We start from the raw sequence: 18,415 nt of genomic DNA, 5'->3' as shown, positions 1-18,415 counted from the left end.
ACTTCCACCTCTCTACTCCCTTCACCACCTCCTTTGCCTTCAGCTCTTTGCACCTCCACTTCCTCACGTCGCTCTGCAACTCCACCTTCTCCTTCACCTCCAGCGCTCTCTGCAATTTCACCCAAGTTCATTAACAGCTGCGTAATATGGCTGAGAATGCTAATTAGAAGACGTAGGATAGAAAATTAAAAAGTTATACAGATCTAAAAACATCTTCCTTGGATGCTTCATGTTAGACATATATAACAGGTTCAAACAGCAGAGATGCTTAAGCAGCTCCTTCAGGGTCCGCAAGCAGACTGCTTAAATTACTCCAATCTGACTATGCCTCAGACAAGGCATCAACTCAAAAAATATAGAACATGAAATGAATCCAAGTGAGTCATGAAAAAGCCACCAAAGAAGCAACTAAGTGCAGAACAGTAGACCATGGCATTATCAGTGCCTATTCAAATATGCATGAGTTACGATTATAGGATTGGCATGAAATAATATGGAATCAAACACAAATGGTATTTTCTTAATGTTCGTAAACAAATGTTATTTGGCCCACACTATATGCATATTTCATTGAAGTACTATTGCAAAAATACCAGAATTTAATTGGTTGTAAACAAACTCATATTCCGTGAGGGTCTGTGTGACTTTGACAAAGCTGTATCAACCCAATTACCTTTAAAAGCTGTGATTTCCTGCTTAATATGATTAAGAGCTTAAAAGCACCTTACCCCACCCCCATGAGCGGGACGCAGTATTTAATCCGGGCCCTGCGCGCAATCAGCGCACGCGCATGAGGAAGTGCGCTGGGAAGTGTGCTGTATCTGCTGGTTACACTGATCTATTGGACTCCTCTTGGATTGAACTTTCATTGTATTTATACAAGCTTAAAAGCACCTTAGCCCCACCCCCACGATCCAGAAGCAGTAGTTAACCCGGGCCCTGCGTGCAATGCAATCGGCGCGCGCGCAAGAGGAAGTGCGCTGGGAAATGTGCTGTGTCTGCTGGTTAAGCTGATCTATTGGACTCCTCTTGGATTGAACTTTCATTGTATTTATACAAGCTTAAAAGCACCTTAGCCCCACCCCCACGAGCCAGAAGCAGTATTTAACCTGGGCCCTCCACGCAAACAGCACGTGCGCAATCGGAGGTGCACTGGGAAGTGTGCTGTATTTTCTGGTTACGCTGGTCTATTGGACTCCTCTTGGATTGAACTTTCATTCTATTTCTATAAGGTCTATATATGCCCTGGCTTTTATGTACTGTTTACTTACTTTTATAGTATATATATTAGCCCCCTTTTAGCATTTATTATCCTTACACTTTGTTATTCATTATTTCAGCTTAAAAGCACCTTAGCCCCGCCCCCACGAGCCAGAAGCAGTATTTAACCTGGGCCCTGCGTGCAATCGGCACGCGTGCATGAGGTAGTGCGCTGGGAAGTGTGCTGTTAAGCTGACAGCTGCACCTGCGGCAAGGCCCTTTCTCTGTCCCCCTTTCTGCTCTCCTAGCCCCTTCAGCCCCCTAGCCTTTCCCGTAAAGTGAGTTAACATTTCTGTTGCTTCGTCGTCATCGGGGGAGAGCTCACAGACTGCTCTTTACTAATCCTGTGTCAGCGCCAGTACTTCACTGCACCACATAAGTAAATAAACACATTTATATAAAAACATATAAACTTGGTAGCGAGAAGTTGCAGCCCTCGCTATTTGACTCTGCTGCATGGTGTTATCAGGCTGAACACGCTCTCTGAGCAGTTTATTGTATATTGTATGTATTACCCCCGTGTATGTGATAGCTTGAACTGAATGCTCATAGCTTGACTTGTATGTAGCCCTCTTAGCGATTTGTGATTTGAAATCCCATCTTACCATCCCAGCCCGACTCTATTTCTAGCCACTCAATTCTAGCTCCAACATTGACTTTAGGGCAGCTGCCAATTGTGGAGTCTGGCACTGCACCCACTGAAGCCGTATACGGTCTTCCTGTGATAGTGCCATCTATTTCCCTGATTCCGACCTCTCTCTCTACACCTTGCTCTTTGACCATTTCCTCACTCTCTACAAATAACAATAAACATTCCTCTCAAGTTAAAGTGACTCAACCCACCTTACGTGATCACTGGCCCATGTTAGATCTAACTAATCCGATAAGTAATGATGGAGTCGCTATAGGCTCATCTAAATCTTCTCCAGATTCATCAGTCAAAGCCTTACAAATACAACCAGTCTTTAGAAAAGAGCGCACCGAACCTTTGAACCGTTCAAGGATACTAAATATATTTCATGCTGTAGTCCCTTTGCGTGTGTTACAATCTGACGACATAAGAATTGTTGATCAGATTGAACATATAACATCAAGTATCTCGAACATATGATTCAGTTCTGAAGAAACTCTTTGCTATGTACTGAATTATGAACCTGAGTTATATAGGTTGGGCTATAAATGTAAAACAGTCTACATCTCTCATGAGAAGCATGGTAAATCTGCCACAAATATAAATATTAATATTGTTCAAACCAAGAAGACTTGAATTAGCCTGCCACCGCCTGAGCAAGTGGCAAAACCTCACGCGGAAATAAACTCTCAGAGTAGCGAGTAATCAACCTCCAAAGTCTGTTCCAACTACTGTACACCTTTTACCATCAATGGGAAGTATCTCTGACCCAAGTACGGGAAGAGATAACGCGTGCGACCAGGACCCATGCGAGGGACACTGGCAATGGCTTCCCATAGCCTTCAAAGCTAGTTTTAGCAATTTGCGTGGGTGACACTAACTTATTATGTTCATGGAACACTAGAGGCTTTGCACACCTGTTTGAAGCTGAAAGACTATGGTCGGCCGTAGACCTATTTACAATTCTAGCACTTCAAGAAACATGATTTACCAAGACCATTGAGTTAGATGGCCGCAATACAATCCAGAAACAGGCAACTAAAAGTTCACTTGGCCGGACAAAGGTGGCCTTTAAATATCGGATCAAATAATGCTGAAAGTTGTGCTACTATCAACATTATTTGATCTAACGTAACTGTTTAAGGAAGTTTGGGGTCTTCATTTTGCTGATACTGCTGCAGATAACACACGAAACAGGACAGGTCATAGCGCTCCCTCTTTGGTTATACCCTAATCTTTGTGTACTGCCCTTTAATATTGGTTAGTCATTCGTTGGATATTACAGAACTGGCTGGATCTACAGATCTGGTGTTAGGAGCCCAAATAACGTGCGCTGACCTCTAGTTCATTACTATTAACATTTATGAATCCCCTAGTTGTAAGTCTACTAAGCAGAATGCAATCACTGTTCAAGACTTGATAGATAAGCATGGAGAACAGACACTGTTCTTTGTTGTGGGCGATTTTAACGCAGCCATTAATATTAGTGATGCTCATCTAACAATGCAGACATTGTCGACACCTGTGCGATCTAAAGCAACCTCACCCCAAGCATGTATATGGTCACATTGTTTAGATCATATGGTGCCGTAAGTCTCATTGGTCTATGTACTGGTGACTCTGAGCGTGCCTACACCCGTATCTGTAGCATAGGCGGGTCCACACTCGACTATATGTTTGTCAATACTATGGCACTCTCTGTGGTGGAAGACATGGATGTAATCCCAAGACATGAAATGTACATCTTCCACTTTGTGTGCTATTCCATACTAAGCGGGATGATTTACCCACTAGTAAATATGATCAAAACAGTGATATTTATGTCAATTATGGAGGTGATTGCATTCATTGGACGCCCACCAATTTAACCAAAGGCAAAAAAGCAATGATCACTTTGCTACCCCGTTATATTGAAACATATTCAGTTATGTCTTCTGCCCAGACCCCTATTTCAGTTCCTTTCACTACTCTACTATCCTCTATAGGTCCACTGATACAGAAACCTGGGGATTACAAACACCCAGCAGAACGATGTAGTAAAGTGATAACAAGACGTATTGATTTCGACCCAGCTATCTCTGCAGCTAAAAAAACGATGAGGACAGGGATTACAACCCTTACATATTCCGTAGTTGGCAATTGTAGGTCTGAAGTAATCAAACAAGATATTAAACAAGTACGAAAAGAATACCAATTATGGGTAAAAAATCACAGAGTTAATGTGGAAAAAACACGATGGCTGGAGCAAGCTGCCCTTGCAAAACTAAACGATAACGTTACTATCTGGAAAGTTCTGCGACAAATGTCCAAAAGGGACTTATCAATAAATGGTGTCTCTGAAAATGCATGGGCAGAACATATAGAACACACTCTTGGCTCCGCGCCCTTAGTGTAAGAACAAGTAGCTATACCGAAAGTGGAATGGGTCTGCAAATCTACTACCCTGGACATTATTATACTGATCGAACATCTAAATCAATCACGTACAGGCGGACCAGACGGCATATATAATGGATTGTTGAAATCGACTCCTGAACTATGGGCCAGTGCATTACTTTTACTGTTTTTAGATATAGGCAAGACCTGGAATCTTCCCTTAACTTGGCGGGAAAGTCTTATCTTAGTGATGTATAAAAAAGGATAGGGAAACTGTCCGTCTAATTATCGCATGCTCAATATACCGGAGAAAATCTTTACCAGAGTGCTTCTTGCAGAATTAACTGCGTGGATTGATACTAATAATCTACCAAGCCCCTACCAAACTGGCTTCTGTGCCAAATCCAATACTAGTCACAATATCCTAACTTTAGTCTCAGCAGTAGAATACTCAAAAAGTGTGACGTGAGACAGCACTCTATTGCGCCTGTATAGACTTTAGCGCAGCTTTCAACTCAGTATTGAGAAACTGATTATGGGTGAAATTAGTTAAGTGGAAGATTCCTGCAGCCTTCTTAGGATGTTGATGCTTCTTCACAAAGATGCCATTGTGAAGGTACGCCTGGACGGAAGAGGTAAACTCTCTGCCCCATGTGTTCTAATGGATGTGTTAAACAGGGATGACTACTTGAGGCAACACTTTTTAACTTGTACTTTGCAGATCTGAATAAGGCCTTTGAAGATATTGGTCACTGTGCAGTCAAATTGGGTACCGAGTTTGTCAGCTGGCTAGCCTATGCGGACGACTTGATATTACTTGACCACATCCCAAAGGGCTTGCAAGCAATGATCTACGCTGCTCAAAATGGCCTTATGTTGAACATCTCTAAGAGTAAAGTAATGATTTTTCCAACGAACAAAAGACTAAAATGTTGTGCTGCCTGGCAGTTGGATAGTACCCCTCTGGAAACTGTAACCAGTTACAAATATCATGGTCTATTTGATGATCATCTGTTAAAGTGGCATCTCCACTGGCAAGAAATAAATGCTAAGTGTACAGTTATGGTTAATATCTTAAGTACATTTATAGGTAGAAACAAGAGTATGTCCGTCCAGACCGTACCTCTGCTCTGTTCGGCCAAAAAAGTACCAGTTCTTTCACACAGGGTTAAAATGTGGGGTCATGCCTACAGATCTGAACTAATTTGCTGCAAAGCAAAACTTCTACGGAAATTATTCTGTATGCCTTCGACTGTCTCCATTGAGTTCTTCTATCTTGAATTTGGGATAATTGGGATTGCCGCATAGTAAAGCTTTTTGAGAGATGGTGGTCTGATATAGACATCCTCCTGAGAACTACCTCAGGGTATGCTATCAAACTTAAGCTAAAACCAAAGTTGTGCAATTTTGTGTACGAGAATTGAATAGTCCACCTGGCCTCGAATTGCAATAGCGGGCCATTTATCTGCTATATAATGGATTGGTCTCATAAACCTTCATACATTGTTGCATACCCCGATAGCGGAGTGCTATGTGAATATCTCCAGCTAAAATGTATCATCTGTGAGACACTGGAGATTAAAGGGAACAATATGGGTATTACTCGGGCAAACCGCAAATGTCGTTTATGTGCGGAGGACGTAATTGATAGCTTACAACATATTTTGGTGCATTGTGAAGGCTTGTATCCACTTAGAACAAAGTATATGAAGATGTACAATAACCACATTGATTGCACTGATCTGTTGCCACTATGGTCACTTTTCATGGAGGGCAACAACCTAAATCTTATATATTTCTTTGTCAAATTGTATTGGAAATTGATAGAAATGTTATGGATTTTATGATTTTAAGTTGATGAGGTCATAAATGCATTTTAATATCGATCTTATCTTACCCCTAATGAATTTATAGTGGATGGTTTTTTAAAATGACCAAGCGACGTACACGTTTTATGTTGTGTTTTACGTATTAATTGTGTTTTATGTATCAATTCTGTGTAATAATCTGTAACTAAGTTCTTATACCTAGTAGCCTTTAATGTATTTTATGATGTTCAATGTTGTATATACAAGGCTTAACAGCTATATGTATATTAACTTAAATAAATGAACAACCTCATATTCTGAATCATACAAATATGAACGTGTAATTTTCTGAGAACGTACACATTTTGTCCCTGAACATTACCTTGTCATTTTTCTTAGACACTGATTTACTACTCTCCCAACTGGGTATAAACTGTTTCAGATCCCCCTTTATAGTGTCATATGTACTGCAGTAGGAATTGCCCCTATTATCCATGTTAAGCCTCACTTGCACAGCCGAATATCACCAGGTGCAACTATCTGTGCACAGGTACAGCCGCAGGTCTCCATGTACTGAGTGATATACCTGGAACCAACCTCATCTGCACACATTTGTGCCTCCATTTTCAAATGTAGCCTCCTATAGCAAAGGGGTTGGCTGACATGCCCAGATTCAGCCAGATATGCCCAGGGACTCGAGCAATAATGCTTGCTTTTACCCACTTCCCCATCTGGCCAAGTAGTACCTAAGGGCTGCCCAATAACTGCCTGAAGGCCCAGGTTAAGGCTCATATGCCTGGGTTCAGCTTCACATTTCCAATGACTCCCATAAAATAAATGGCAAACTTCATTCTTGCCTGGCGATGAACTGCCTCAAAGTTCAGATTCAGCCTGAAATGTAAATGGACTGCCTCAATGCCCAGGTGCAGGCGAGTAGGCCTATGAGCATCCTTAATACCTATGGTAAGTCACATATATGCAACAAATACCCCTTTCACCCAAAACTATGCCTCATGCACACGGGTACCTCAATGGCCATATTCAGCCACATAGGTCCAGAAACTGACTTGCATGACCAGATTCCACCGTACAAGCCATTGGAAATGCATTTCATTCACCCAGGGACTATCAATACTCTGATTCATTCTTTTATCCCCCTGCTTCTTCTTCAATGACCTTATTCATCTGATGTGCTGACAGGCTACCTCATTACCTAGGGATTGCCTTAATGCTCACTAGGAGTCATGTATGGCCAGAGAATTCCATAATGGGAAGGGACAGCCGCACAGGTACAGATTCAGTCTCATATGTTCAGGGACAGCCTCATAGGACCACTGACTGCTTCATATTCCATGGGTCTGCTTCACATACCCAGATTCTGTCTCATGTGTCAAGCGACTCTAGCACATTTGACAATTCAGCTGAATTTCCCCAGGGACTGACTCAATGCAACTACACCTTTGTTTGACCAGACTCAGCCTCACATCTACAGGCTCTCCCTCTGGGTACAAGATCAGGTGGGGGGGGACCATTATGACCCAGGCAAGGAGACATAAGACAATAGCAAAAACATACAGTTGTACCTTCTCTCGTCTCAGTGGAAAGGTCCTGGAACAGCGTGTTTCTGGCTGGCCTCAGCTGCCTGTCTGAGGAGTAGACTGACAGGTGCATAACACCATTGGGCTCTTGCCGCCCCACCTCCAATTCTGGGCCCTTGCTGACTGGACCTCTCTGACCTACAGAGCTGTCATAGGCAGGACAGCATGCAACTGATAAACTGTCTAGGACTGTGCAACAATCTTAACAAGGGTCTGCCAATTACTTTTTTAAACCACTTCAGCAACACCTATCTTATGCATTCATATTTAGGCAATTTGAATGGTGATGGGACTTTTTCAATTGAAACTCCCCACACAACTCCAGTTACCTACCAAATGAGTGCCTGCTTGCTAGACAAGTAAAGCTCCTTTTGAAGCTTAGTTTATATCCTTGATGTCTACATGGTTTGACATGCAAAGAAGTGTTTGCTTTTATGTACTTTTTCAAATGTTTATAACATCATGCCTAACAACAAGCTGAAAGTTTGTGTCAAACAGTCACTAGGTAGGTGACTGTATGATGCAATCTCTTTCATGTGTGTCCTTGAGTGCTTTCAATATGTTGGTGTAAAACAGAGAAGGTTTTCCAGGCTCACATTATTCTGCATTCAGGGTTTTCCAGTCTTCCATTCAGGATGTGGAAAATAAAGCGACAATGATACACTTTTGGCTTAACCTGTTTCTGTAAGGATTTGCATATGGTCGGTTTGCATTATTATATGGTGTGTGTACCTTTATAAGTAAACTCTATACAACAGCATTAATGTAGATCGTGAGAGCCAAAATTCAAATATGTGTACCAACTAGAGTTTGGAAGGTATGTGGTCAAGTTTACTATCCCAGCTCAACCAAAGTGTGTGATTTTAGGAAAATCTGATCTTCCTGTGCATTTACTCAAACAAATTTGTGTCCTTAGAAGTGATTTATGTAAGGAAAGCATGGTGAAGACAGCCACAAGTGATCACAGTTCAAGGGTGTTTATTGAACTTTCAAAATGGGTTGGAAAAACGCCTGTCTAATCCTAAATCTAAAGATGGGAGCAAGCTTCGACCATCAAATAATAATAACGCTGTCCCAGTAGAGTCTTGTCAAAATAAAAGAACCTATACTAATAAACCTATTGCCAATCCTTACTTCTAAATACACATGGTGTGGCAAACAATGTTATGCAAAAGAAAAGTGTTCAAGAAATGATATTTCGGGATAGTTGAGCTGTTGGCTTCCCATCCCCACGTTTTCAGCACGGGACAAGGCGGTACACTCGAGTTTAGCACACACTCTGGCTTCTCTACTACGAGGATTCAGTTCTTAATCTCAGTATCAGGACCTTCTGTGCCAAAATCTCGTTGCCATTTAAAGTCTCTTATTACAGAGGGCCTGATGCGACAAACAAACATTAACGTTGCCTTCTTCTTGGTATTTTCACATGTATAATTTCTCAGGGGATTCACTGTTCACCGCGGGTCCCTCTCCGTCAGGCTCAGACGCACTTTAACAGTTCCTTTCTTCTCAATTGGCCCCCCTCGATCGGGCTCAGACCACTAATTTTCTAATCTTTCCTTTCTGTATCAAAAATCGCAGACTTTCGACTGTGTGTAGGGTTTTGCTTGACCCATTCCGGACCACTTTGATTCACAAACTCTTTCTCTTTACAACTCTTTAACTTTCACTTCTGCCACTTCTCGGCTGGATACCTTACAGAGACCTTCGATTGAGCACGCACTCAGTGGCAGACAACTCTGTCAACTGTATCGTATCTTGCCTTTCAAAGTTCAAGCATTCATCAGCAGTTTATCTTTACTCGCGTCTTTCATCACATGCGTTTTAACAATGTTCGTTCCAGCGCATGTTATACAATGTTGCTGCTTGTAACCTTGGCTTCAACACAGACTTGTCTGGTATCTGTCGCTCCAACTCACAGTCTGTGTTGATTTCTTTGTCACTACTTTGTTGTTGTAGCCAAGGACGGTACCGCTGTGGCTGCTGCTTCTCCCCAACTCGATTAGTCGTGTAGGAGGAGCACGGGTACCTCCGACACACAATGCAGGATTCTTCGGACTGGTTTCGTGGCCTTAAGCTGTCCAATCTTGAGGTCTCACGAAAGTAACGGTTTCTTGACAGAAAGGTCGAAGGAATTTGCCTCCTTGCAAACCCCTGGTACTGCTGTCTTGAAGCTGCTATTTCCTCGCATGTTTTGCCTCGCTCAGAGTGTGCTTTCGTGCCCCACCTTTTATCCATGCAGGGATGTTTAATGGAAGTCCGGTGTGTGAGATGGTCAGTAATTGCCTGACCTCACCTGACCATTGTATTGGGACATGTCAGATATACTGCTCAGTGTTAAGTCTGTTTTCTCCCAGAGCGGGCTGTCAGTGTGAAAGTGTTTGTGTAAGAAAAGGGGATGGGGTAAAGTCCCTACGTATCCTACCTTGTAGGATGGGGCAAAGGTGTTACGGGGAAGGGGATACCGTGTCTCACCATCCGGTCTCCCACTCCCCGAAGACCCCTCGCCCAGGTGATCCTCCCACATGTCATGATCACAGCCAAAACTCCCAACAGAAGCCCCAAGAAAACCTGGTTCTGTGTCTACCATTCATGGATGGAGCGCACACTCAATGGTGAAGGAGCAGGCAAGGGAGACACTTCCTGACTTCCAAACATGGCCGCCTCATTTGTTCCTGAAGTCACTGTTTGGGTCTAGGCATTCTTTCTAACTCCATACTTAAGCCCCTCCCCTCGAGTGCTCCGCGCTTCGCGTCTTTCTGCTTTTGCAGTTGACGCTTATCGCGGTCCGCTCTGTCCCCGTTAAAACCTGCCTGTAACTTCCAGTTTCCTCAGCACCTCAAGTTTTAGGATTTCCCTGATGCGTTTGGTTTAGTTTCCAGGTTTCCGTCACAGCATTCATTCCGCAGTTCAGAGTCCTCGTTCGTAATTCCTGTCAGTCAGCTGTTCCAGTCACCGCTAGCTCCTGACTGATTCCCGGCTGCCTTTGAAGTGCGTTAGGTGCTTAAGGTGTTCTTCCGGTCAGAGCATTTTCTCGCAGCAAGTATTTCCTTACATTTGTTGTTTCCTTGAAGTGTGCCGTAGTGTATCTTGAGAGTTTTCCAATTACTGCACTTTTGCACGGCAAACGTTTCCACACACATGTTGTTTCCTTGAAGTGTGCCATTGTGCGTTGAGAGTTTTCCAATTACAGCATCTTTACACAGTGAATGTTTCCACACACTTGTTGTCTCATTGAAGCGTGCCATAGTTTCTCCAGCATGGGGTCTGGCATGGATTCACAAGCTCATGAATATTCCCCATCGTCAGGCTGGGAATCCTCGGTCAAGAAAAATCAGTATCAGTTTCGTTTCTGATCTGTCTTTCGTAGTAGTAACCAATCACTGATCTCTGCGTCATACTGCCACAGCCAATGACTGCCATCTCCCTAAGCCCCGCCTCTGGCAGCCATCTTCAGCTTTTTACCGCACGTTCATGTGTTGGGATCCTCGTGCTATTGCTCTCGAGCTGTAGTGCGTTTTTGCGCTTTTTCATAGGAAAATTCTCTCTTTTTTTCGGTCAAAAGAGCCTCAAGCTCCACCGTTTCTTTATCCGATCAACGGGGACCCGTGTCGGATTCCTCTACGCCCCTCAAGGGTGAAGATTTCGTCGAGCCACGCTTTTGGAGGGCTCCAGAAGTTTCTCAGGCCCATCTCGATCATGGCCCAGGAGAAGGGAAGCTCGACGCCCGGAAAGCTGTTCAGGGTCTGCCCTGGATGCCAGCTTCAGAATGTCTTTAAGGAGGACGAACACTCCCTTTGCCTCTACTGCCTGCATGAGGACAAGACCCATGTGGAGAAGGACTGTGCGTTTTGCGGCAATATGTCGGAGCGGACCATGAAGGACCGCCATCTGCGTCTCACCAACTGGCTGGAACGTAAAAGCCCGTCAGGCGAGAAGAAGAAGAAGAAGAAGTCCGAGCGGTCTTCTAAGACCTTTGAGGGCGCCCCGGCGACAGGGGTCCAACAGAAGGCCAAGCACCGTGAGTCCGCTGGCACCGGGAGCGCCGAACGGTCGGGCTCTACGGCTGCCAGGCAGGGCGCATCCTCCCCAGTGCCATCAACCACGAGCCAACGCTCTGGCTCGGGTAAGAGGAAGGCCGAGCACCCAGCGAAGCTCCTGGAGAGACCCCGGTCGAGCTCGAAGGCCCCATCGGAGGGGGAGCGAGGCGGTGACCCACCCCCCAAGGAGAAGGCAGTGAGCGCACCTAAGGTGGTGAAAGCCTTGATCCACCCTGCCAAGCCTCTCGAGACAGGCCCGGCGGCCCTGGCTCAGCCTGTGGAGGCTACACCAGTGGAGGCGACTTCGGGGCTCAGAGTCTCCCTGCCACCGCGGAGGGAGTCCTCTTTCAAGCCCATCGACAGGACCCCCGTGAAACCTCCGACGGAGAAGAAAAAGGGGGGGCAGAAGGTCGTCGTGTATTCGGCCTCAACCTCTGAAGAGGAGCTGATCGAAGTCTTAAGCCACGGCATTGGCGTGGAAGAAGACCAGCCCGTCGGGAGGGATCCCAACGTAGGAGACGACGAGAACGTCGAGGGTGCCGACGAGGCTCCTGACCGCCCGTCGGAATCCCCTCAACCAGTGCCGCAAGACAACTCAGCGGCCATTTTGTTGGCTATACAGTCCTTATGCTCGGAGATAAGGACGAGATTGCCGTTACCACCAACGGAGGAACCGCTCCCGACGGGGGACCCGGAGCCAGGCCCTTCTGGGAGCCCTCCTCCTAAGAGAAGAAGGATTCATCCTCCACCTCCTTTTCAACCATCGCGCCCTGCTCAGCCCTCCTCCCCGTCCACGACCCGTGGGGATGATACGGGGACGGACACGGCCGCGACGGGTACAGACGAGGTTTACGACGAGGATCTTCCGTCGTCACCTCCTCCCCGGGCCTCCCCGCCCGACGAGATTGGATCGTTTCATGCCATGATCGCCAGGGCATCCAAGCTTTTCCAGCTGTGCCCGGAAGAGAAGAAGAAGGAAGGTTTCCTTTATCAACGGCGCGAGACCATGAGGAAGACGGTCCTCGCTGTACCTCTACTGGACGATATCTGGGATGAGTGTCTCGCCCTCCTCAAGAACCCATCCACAACGCCTGCGAGAAGGGATCGGTACGAGAAGAAGTACCGGGTCCCGGACGCAGCCCCCTTGTGCCTGGGGCACAGCCGACCCCGGATTCGGTCGTCTCCGCGGCGGCCAGGAAGAAAGCGGAGGGGGGCTTCGGCCTCTACGTCGACCTCCCCACCGGACGGCGAGGGAAAGAAATTGGACACGATGGGACGCAGAGTCATCTCGTCGGCAGCGATGACGATTAAGGCTGCAAACGCCTTAGCCATCGTAGCCCGCTACGACAGGGAGTTGTGGTACAAGATCGCCCCCCTGCTGGACTTCCTACCAGTTGACAAGAGGGCTGAGGCCCTAGAGATCTTGCAGGAAGGAGAAGTGGCGTCGGACCACGCCATTACGATAGCGACGGACATCGCTGACACTGGTTTTCGCCAGTTGGGCAACGGCGTGTGCCTTAGACGGCGTGGATGGCTCAAGGCAACGGACTTCCGGCAGGACGTGCAGACCAGAGTTTTGGACATGCCATTCGACGGGAGCAACCTGTTTGGGAAAACAGTGGACGATTCCCTACAAGCCATCAAGACGGACACAGAGACGGCCCGGGCTCTTGGTGTTCTCCAGCAACGACGGCCGCCCTTTCGAGGCGCCGGAGGCAAGCAGGGTGCCTCCAAAGGTTCCGGCGGCGGATATTCCACCTACCGTCAAGCGGCCCGTTCGTCGTCACAGGAAGCCTACAGGGGACGAGGCAAGTCGGGCAGACCCCGCCGTCGTCGCCAGGGAGGACAAGGCGGCAACGCCTCGTCGAAGCAGGACTGAACCGGCCATGGGGTCGGGCCCCCACCGAAGCATCCCGGTGGGAGGCCGGCTGGCGAGCTTCGTCAGCGTGTGGGAGTCCATCTCCACCGACCGTTGGGTGCTGGACGCCCTGGGCCAGGGCCACGTGCTCGAGTTTCTAAAGAAGTGCCCGCGCGTTCCCCCCGTGGCCAGGAAGGAACATCACGTCCCTCAACTTCTCTTGGAGGTAAAGGCGATGCTCAAGAAAGGTGCCATCGAGCTCGTCCCAAAGAGGCTTCGGGGCTCCGGAGTTTACTCAAGATACTTCCTCGTGAAGAAGAAGACAGGAGGATGGCGTCCCATCCTGGACCTACAACGACTGAACAAATTCATCAAGGCACAGAAGTTCCGGATGGTCACCCTCCAGCACGTCCTGGGTCAGCTGGAGGAGGGCGATTTCCTGTCGTCGTTGGATTTGGAGGATGCCTACTTCCATATCCCCATCCTAAAGGGACACCGAAGGTTTCTCAGATTCGTGGTCCAAGGGCGTCACTACCAGTTCAGAGCCCTTCCCTTCGGATTGAGGTTGGCACCCAGGGTGTTCACCAAGTGCCTCGCACCGGTGGGGGCGCGGCTGCGCCTGGAGCGGATCCACGTCTACCCCAACCTGGACGACTGGCTCATCCGAGCAAAGACAAAGGAGCTCGCCGCAGAGCACACAGCGAGGACCGTCCAACTACTCACGAACCTGGGATTCTCCATAAACTACGCCAAGTCCCACCTGGTGCCCACGCAAGACGCACTGTTTCTGGGAGCGAAGCTCGACACAGTGGCGCTTCTGGCCTCTCCGTCAGAGGAAAGGACGAGGGCCATCTTGGGCAAGGTGCAGCGGATGCTGGTTGCGGACGCGGCCAGGGTGAGGTCCATCAAGTCCCATCTCGGAATGATGCCTTCTTGCATTTATCTCATCCGCCTGTGCAGGCTTCGGATGCGCCCGTTACAGGAGTTCCTGGACGCTCGCTGGATCCAGACGACGGGCAGCTTCGAGGACAGGATCACACTCGACGAGAGCTTCCGACGAGCGATCCGGTGGTGGGGCACACGCGCGCATCTGACGGCGGGCATGGACTTCCAGACCCCGGGCCACCAAAAGACAGTGACCATGGATGCCTCCCTGGAAGGGTGGGGAGCGCACACCGAAAATCTGCACGCGAGGGGCCTTTGGCTGCCGATGGAGAAGTCCCTCCATATCAACGTCCTGGGACTCCGTGCAGTGTTTTGGGCCCTCAGGTCCTTTCTTCCGTCCCTCAAGGGCAAGGTGGTGAGGATCTTCACCGACAACACCACCACCATGTTCTACATCAGGAAGCAGGGGGGTACCAGATCCCCAGCCCTGTCCAAGGAGGCGCAGGATCTGTGGCATTGGGCCGTCGCCCAAGGGATGTTTCTGGTGCCGTTTCATCTGGCAGGAATAAACACCATCGCCGACTCGCTCAGCAGAGAGCTGCGCTCGTGCCACGAGTGGGAACTACGACAGGATCTAGTGGACCGCCTCTTCCGACGGTGGGGCACACCCCGGATCGATCTGTTCGCGACGGCGACAAACTCCAAGTGCTGGAGGTTCGCCGGCAGGTTTCCCCAGCCGAGGAGCATGGGCGATGCTTTCTCGTTCCCCTGGGAGGGCCTGTTCCTATTTGCGTTCCCTCCATTGCCGCTGCTGATCCGGCTCATCAACCAGCTCAAGAGGTCACGGTGCAGGATGATCCTCATCGCACCTGCGTGGCCGAGGCAGATATGGTTCCCGGACCTTCTGGACTTGTCAGCGTCCCCGTCAATCAAGCTGCCAGTGGGCACGGATCTTCTCTCCAGGGGAGGAGGCGCATCCTCCATCATGACCCAAAGTCGCTGAACTTGCAGGCCTGGCTCCTGCAGCGTTGAAGTTTGGAGGTTACGACATACCGGCCGACTGCAGAGAGGTTCTTGCAAAGGCCAGGGCGTCCTCAACTCTTAAATGCTACGGACACAAATGGAAGAGGTTCTCTGTCTGGTGCCACGCACAGAAGATTAACCCTCTACGGATTACGGCTCCTCAAGTACTGCCGTACCTGCCGACGCTGGCCAAGGCTGGACTGGCGCACGCTTCCATCAAGATTCATCTTGCTGCGATCTCCCGATACACCAGAACCACGGGACGGACGTCTTTGTGGTCTCATCGTCTGGTGAAAGAATTCATGAAGGGACTGTTCAGATCGTTCCCGCCGGTGAAGGCCCCAGCCCCGGCGTGGGAGCTCAACGTGGTGCTGACCAAGCTCATGGGACCTCCGTTCGAGCCTCTGCACTCAGCTCCGTTGAAGTTCTTGTCGTGGAAAACAGCGTTTCTTGTGGCCATCACCTCCGCACGCCGGGTGGGAGAGATCCAGGCCCTTTCCTGCAAGCCCCCGTACTTGACTTTTCACGACACAAGGGTAGTGCTCAGGACGCACCCCTCCTTCATGCCCAAGGTGCCGTCGGACTTCCACCTCAGCGAACCCTTGGTGTTGCCTGTTTTCTTCCCATCGCCTTCGTCGCCGGCTGAAAGGACTTTGCACTCGCTGGATGTGGCTAGAGCGCTGAAGTTCTACGTGGACCGCACGAAGAGTTTTCGGAAGACGTCACAACTTTTTGTAAACTTTGGACCTGTCAGTCAGGGGAAGGCTCTCTCGAAGGCTTCCATTTCCAGATGGCTCTCCGGCTGTATCATGTACTGTCATTGGTTGGCAAACCGACCGCTGCCTGGCCGTCCGAGAGCCCATTCCACCAGAGCGATCGCAGCTACCACGGCGTTCCTATCTGGGCTGCTACGTGGAGGTTGACGCACACCTTCATGAAATTCTACTGCGTCGATCGGGATTCCAGGGAGGAGTCCAGGGTCGGCCAAGCAGTGCTGCGCAACCTCTTCGCCTAAGGTGAGCCTGGTGAGGAAGTAAGAATTGCTTAATGTTGAGTTTTGGATGTAATGCTTAATGTTGAGCCTTTGCTATGTCTGCTATGGAGAGTTATACCCTAGAATCATTGTCTGCCAAAACTGCTGATTGCTTAAAAGTATTGTGTAGACATAAGAATCTCTCTGAGAAGGGCAAGAAAATGGAACTTATAGAAAGATTATTAGAAAACCAAAGTCTGGGTGGTACAGAGGAATCTACCCCTGCAGCAAATGTAGAAAACAGTGATGGTATTGATCTGAATCAAAGTCTTGATAATGAGTCAGAAGAGGAAAGTGAACCTAATGAAGTTAGCCACTCTGAGCCTCTGTCTGCCTTACCTACTGTACCTACTGGGCCTATACCAGGTCCTACATGTAACCCTGCTTATTTTGAACTTGAAAAAATGGAGCTTGAATTAGAGTACAAACGTTTTATTGCTCAATCTGAAAGAAACCAAGAGCTAGAGTTCAGAAGAATGAATGCCCAGGCTGAGCAGAAGCAAGCTGAGTTAAGACTCAGAGAAATGGAGCTTAATCATGAACTAGAAATGAAAAAGTTGTCTGTGGAAAATGCTTCTCTCTCCTCTGGTTCCTCTAGGCGTTCCAGTCCCAAAAGACCCTGGATGCCTAAGGAATTAGTGGGTATGTATGAACCTAAGTTGGATGTGTTGGATTGGTTAAAAATGTTTGAGTATAATCATGGGCTCCAGGACATCACAGGGAAGGAGTTACTTCCCTGGTTGTTCTCTAGGCTTCCCCCTGTTGCAACTGATGTGGTAATGGAGTTGGGGGAGGTGGATAAGAAGTATTATGAATGTGTGAAACTAGCTTTGATAGCTAGATTTGGGAAGACCCCTTCCCAGTACCTTAAGAGGTTTAGGACCCTCAAAAAGCATGATGGTACCCCTTGGGCTACCTGGGTGAGTGAAAGTTTGAAAAACTTAGAGGGATGGATTAAGGGTTACAGAGTTAACACTTATGAAGGAATGAAGAATCTTGTAATGTTGGAGTCAATTTATGATGCCTGCTCTCCTGAGCTCAGACAGCACTTGGCTGATTCAAAAGAATTAGATTCCAGGAAGTTAGCTAAGGCTGTTGACTTGTGGGTTGCCAACAGGGCCACTCACAAGGATTCTGGGGCGACTCAGAAAAAGGATGAGGGAAAACAGCCAAAAAAGGACTCCAAAGAGAATTCTAATAATTCCAATTCCAAAGAGGGCCCCAAACAAAACCAAAAGGGTAAGCCACGAGGGAAACCAAATCAGGCTAGTGTACCTCCTGGTGCCAAACCAGAAGGAGGTCAGAACAAGCCACCATTCCAGAAAGCATTTGGTAAATGCTTTGTTTGTGGCTCTACTGACCATGTGAAAGGAGATCCCAGATGTAAGGGTAAACCTTCAGGGGTCCAGCTTGTCTCCTTAGCCTTCGCTCCAGAGGAGGAAGTACAAATGGCAAGTGGAAACCTTCTATTACTGGCTGATGAACCCATTGGCGTCTCAGCCAGTGTTTCTTTAGTGTCTCTGGGTTTGTGGGAACAACAGAACGTAGATGTCTATAATTCTATCCCAGATAATACTAAAGAGTATTATAAGGACAGTGTCCAGTTGAATGGTCAGGAGACTCCTGCCATTAGGGACACTGGGGCCAGCATAACTGTGGTGGACAAATCGTTTTTTCAGGCTGAGGATGTTGCTAAGGCACCCAAACGCCTCACCAAGTTAGCTGGAGGGCCTGTGCAGATGCTTCCCCAATTACCAGTTCTCATCGAGTGTAATGACATGACTGTGAAGATACCTGTCAGCATACAAAGTGAGGTGCCAGGAAGGGTTCTGCTGGGTAATGACGTGAAAACTCTTGGAGTAGTGTCACATACCCCCAGACCTCCTAGTAAAAGGTTACAGGA

At 47.9% G+C, this 18,415-nt stretch overlaps 1 protein-coding gene across 3 annotated transcripts in view; it reads left to right on the top strand.

Annotated features, from left to right (window-relative positions):
• Positions 1-18,415, top strand: part of LOC138489062 (protein mono-ADP-ribosyltransferase PARP9-like) — a 994,505-nt gene that overhangs the window by 937,019 nt on the left and 39,071 nt on the right. The window lies entirely within an intron of this gene.

This window comes from Ambystoma mexicanum, chromosome 9 (genome assembly GCF_040938575.1).
Source record: "Ambystoma mexicanum isolate Mex_15411 chromosome 9, UKY_AmexF1_1, whole genome shotgun sequence".
Lineage (NCBI taxonomy): Eukaryota > Metazoa > Chordata > Amphibia > Caudata > Ambystomatidae > Ambystoma > Ambystoma mexicanum.
The sequence above is the reverse complement of the archived record's forward strand: the minus strand, read 5'-3'. Positions and strand labels throughout refer to the sequence as shown.